Raw genomic sequence first — 4,988 nt, 5'->3', positions numbered from 1 at the left:
GCAAATGTCTAATCTTATTTTGCCAAGTTTGGATAGGTGTTTTCCCAATAGGACCTGCAGCCCATTCGGCTGCAATCAACTCATAAAAACCTTCATGTTCAAAACAAGACAATTTAAATGAGAAACACGTCTTATTTCTAATGTGTGCCTGATGACCAGCGTCAATCAGCAACGGTGTATGATCCGATCCAGATCGAGTCAAATCCCGGACCGATACCAAAGGAAATTTATGTTCACATTCTACACTAGCAAGTACTCTATCCAAATTTTCATATGTAGGTGTTGATCTTCTGCTAGCCCATGTATATTATCTCTCAGACAACATAATCTCTCGTAAATTTAAATTTTTGATGATTGCATTAAAAATAAACGGCCAGCGAGGATTAAAATTATCATTACTTTTATCCTCTGGTCGCCTTAGAATATTAAAATCTCCCGCAAAAAGCATTGGTAAGGTTTCAGAATCACACATCCTAACCAACTCGGATAGAAACTCATGTTTATGTTTATCTTGTGCCGCCCCATACACCGGCACCAACAACCATTCGAAGCCATCAGATTTAGATTTGACCGACAATTTAACACAAAATCCCCCGTCTCCACTTTATTCACTTTCGAAGTCATGGTGTTAATTCCTACAAGGATTCCCCCTGACCTCCCATGTGGTGGTAAACAAAACCACTCAAAATGCTTACCCGTAGAAAGTTCTCTAAGAAAAGATATTGCAAAATTAGACCGCCCTGTCTCTAACAAAGCTATAAAATCCAGGTCATACTCCCTAATAGATTCTTTAACAAAGAGATGTTTTCCTGGGTCCTTAAATCCCTCACTATTCCACGTGATTCCTCTTAGTTTATGCATTATGGTTTCGAAGTTTTAATACTAATACGGTTACTCCTCCGCACATTCTTCTTATCATACCATTTTTTACGCCTCTTTCTTTTATCTTTGACAATAGGGGGAGTAGCTCTACCTAACCCATCTCCATCTAACTCATCCTGATCCTCCAACTCCTCACACAAATTTGAAGCCCGTGATACTACCAAACAATACAAGACCAAATCATTCTCATTAGCCATTTGATCTTTCATCTCTAACATAGTTAAAGTGCGCCCTTTTTCAATGTCTAAAATTAACTTAACTGTAGCAAAACTTTCAGAATTTGACTTTTCCAAAGACACTCTCAAAGAGGTAGCACACTCTAGAATTTGATCATCCGAAAACGAGGATAAAGTAGTTGGTTGTGTCAAAGGCTTACCAATCACAGGCATTGCATCACGTTTTTGAGCCACCATCGTTGCCCTCTCCAATTGAGTTGCATCATAGTTTGGTTGAGCGTGTAGTCGTCCACTCGACCGCACATCCCGAAATGCCTCCTCTTTAATACCACCGAAATCCACAATATGATCATTGGAGAAAATTTTCTCCATTCTCACCCCCTGGGTGCACATACCCTGTTTATCATACATAATTCCTTGAAATGAATTATCAACTGACAAAATCATCGAAGACATTTTTGGTGTAGCATTTATCTTGTCTGGCAAAGAAGACATAAGTGTGTTAGTTGGCTTGATCGACGACGACTTGATCGGCGTAGTTAGCTGCAGGCCTGGGGAGAGCAGAGCCACTCGCCAGCGCAGTCGGGCCGCATGGTGTGGCCGTCATTGGCATGATGGGCGACACAGTCGTGCCTGTCGCTCGGGGGACAGCAGGTCCGCCCGCCGCCGCAGCTGGGCAGCTTGGCCTGCCTAGAGTGACCACAGCTTCCGTCGCCGCACGGCCTGCCGCTGCATGCCTCGAGGCGCGAGAGCCATGCACGCTAGCGATTGACGTGCTCCGCTCCTCGCCGCCTGTGATCACCGTTTTTGGCACATACACCGTACTATGATCATTTACGGGCGCACCCGCACTGAAATCATCCATAACCGCAGTGAAATAATTGAATAAACGTTTAGGACTAATACATAGATTATCGGAACCAAAAAAAATGCATCATCATACCTTGGTGCATCTTTGGACTTCACTATAAAGCTGGAATTCTTCTCTAATCCTCCAACATATGTATGCTGCATCATGTGCATAGCCACAGTTTTGGTGTTGGACTTTTGAGGAGATTTAGAAGCATCTTTATCATCATTCAACTCCCCATCATTCTTTGTTCTCTTGACATTGCGTTTAGGATCCGCACCCCCTGACTTGTCATAGGTATTAGAATGGGAATCATCATCCCCCCATCACCAGGAGCCTCTGACATCGAAACATCCATGTTATTCCTACCTTGTTCTCCTTCCACCTCAAACCTCAAACGGAAAAATTCATGTTTTATCTTCAGATCCCAACTGTCGGGAATGAGGGCAGTATCCAAGCAAGTGATGAGCATACGGAGAACATTATGCTGCCTTGTATAAGATATATCAATGTCCATAGTTTTACCAAAAACATCACCAAGGGCCCATAGAGCTAAATAATTATCAAGAGCAACCGGTGGCAGGTCATACACCCTTACCCAAACATCTTCAGGTACCCAAGCCGGCTGAACCTCGTTCTTCCAAAAATCAAAAGATAAAATAATGGTCGAGTTAGGTACATGAAACCTACCAAAATGCTGCACCCTTCCCAATTCATTTTTATTGGGAAAATTTACTTTGAAAACCCCCTCTTCCATTTGTTGCACCTCCCAAAGGTAGTGCGGATCAGGAACTATCCACTGCAAGTGAGGAATCAATTGTTGAACAGTAAGTGAACCACCAGACACCTCCACTCTACCAAGCCTAGTATTCTCCACCCGTGGCCTAACTGAAGATGATAAAGGGACTTCCCAAAAATCCAGGTCCGGATGGTCCATACCGTACATCGAAAGACGAGGTCTGGGGGCCCTAAGCAGTGGACAATCCTTTGTAGCATGCTTAGGCCTTTGACAACAATCACACAGCACTGCCTCGCAATCATTCAAAAAATGTCCCACCTTACGACAATGAAAGCAACTTGGCCCTTTATTTTTAGTGGTTACAACGAACTTGTCTTCAGTTAAATTGTCATTAACAAGATCATTTGTTGCACAACCAGCCACCGCTAACAAAACATCTTCGGCCCTCTGCGCCGTAGTCTGCTGCTGCGACCTTGCCCCGCGCCACTATTACGTGGCCGGCGCCGGTGGTGGTCCGACTAGCCCTGGTTGCCGCTCCACCGTAGGAACCGGCGGCGCTGATTGCTTCTGCACATACTGCTGCCCGGACGGCTGCAAAAGCTCAGGTCTTCCAGCCAGTTGACGAGCAAAAGTCTCGGCTACCTCCGTGACCATCCGATGCTGAAAACTTGGTGAGCCCAGAAGTACTAGCAGCATACGTGCCATTACTATGTCCATCCCGAGCAGATGTATAATTATCTGCAGGGAAGCGACGAGCATTATAGTTACCATTGTAGCCATTGTTTCTGCGTGGATCCCCACGGTTATGAAACCCATGGTATTGGCGATTTCCTCCTCCAACACCCTGCCTTCCCGAGCCAGCACGGAATACCCCGTCGCCAAAAACCCCATTGGGGTGATCGCCAGCTTGCCCAGCATGCCCATCATCTGCACCTTCACCGGCGGTGCCGCTAGGGCCTCCTTCGTGGTAATTCGGTACCCTGCCTCCAGCAAAACCCTCATGCCAGCCACCACTGCCACGTCCCTGCGATCCTCGGCCTCGATTCGGAAAGCCACCTCGATTGGCCATAGCAAGCACCGGTGGGGCGACAAGCGGCAGAGAATGAGCCGGCGGCTCACGAGACGCGTGGAACCCTAGACGATACGCAACACCTCGAGCAAATTGAGGGATACATATCCTCTTTGTTTCAGGAAGTCTCAGATCCTGGCCCATATTGCCATACGGATCAAAAAAAGACGCAGCCATCGTATTAACTGAACCCAAATGGCCCATAGGACGACAATTTGAAAGTTTGTGCGATGGCACCCTTCGATGCGCAGATGTAGCCGGAGATCGCGCCTTGATCGGCAATGGCGCCAGGCTACCTTCTTCTTCCTCCGGCGTTGAACTTGAATCCATTCATCCGCATTGAACTCATGCAGAAAGAAAATAGACGGCGGTAGGATCGGCGAATAGATCCTAGTTCGCTTCGGCGGTGTCTTGATCTTCCTTCTCGACGTCGAACCTGCAACAAGAGATAGCGAAGAACAACCGGGCGAAGAAGAGAATGGTGAAATACCTGATTGTAGAAGCAACGCCGCCTCACGTTGTTGTTGCCTCTTCTTCTTGCGTCGCAAGACCGCGGACAGCGCCGACGTTGCCAGTGTGCAGGCCTCCTCCGGCGGCGTCTTGCGGAACGAGGCCAAAGATCTACCTGAGACCTTGACTGGCGACAACACCTCCTCGCCGGATTCCTCATCAGAATCCTCGTCGGAAACTAGCGCCCAGAACCGCCCCCGAGTCGCCTCCAACGGCACTCCGGGAAAAAACGCTCATGAAATATTCGGTCACCTGTCCTCCTCTGATATGGGTTTTGTTTGTTCTGTCTTCTTAGTTTTCTTCCCAGCAGTAAAACCGTGCTTTTTGGCTGTAGCCCCCATTTGAATGCCAAGTAATTTTTTAAGTATTCTTGAAATATCATGGTTTCTCACAGTATTGAAGAAAGAGGTCCATATATCTTGTTGCTAGAAACTGGAGTATTTTTTCGATAAAAAGAATATATTATTAATATCAAAAGATAGAAATGACACCCAGCCTCTGTTACAATACAACACCCTAATGACAGTGCAGATGCACATAGCTAAAAAAGAGAAAATAAAACTAAGAAACAAAAGTCCCGCTACAGCATCTCAGGTCTAGCAAGAACAATACATCCACCACCAAGACAACACTTAAAATACAAACGTTTCAAAAGCGACGACTCCAAGAACGAAACAGTGCACCAGTGCCATCGTCGCCCGATCAAAGATCTTAGGTTTTCACCCTGAAGATAGTACCCGCTCTCAAAACAATACCTCCAAC

Source organism: Lolium rigidum, chromosome 7, assembly GCF_022539505.1.
Source record: "Lolium rigidum isolate FL_2022 chromosome 7, APGP_CSIRO_Lrig_0.1, whole genome shotgun sequence".
In the NCBI taxonomy this organism is placed as follows: Eukaryota; Viridiplantae; Streptophyta; class Magnoliopsida; order Poales; family Poaceae; genus Lolium; species Lolium rigidum.
This window is presented reverse-complemented; position numbering follows the sequence as displayed.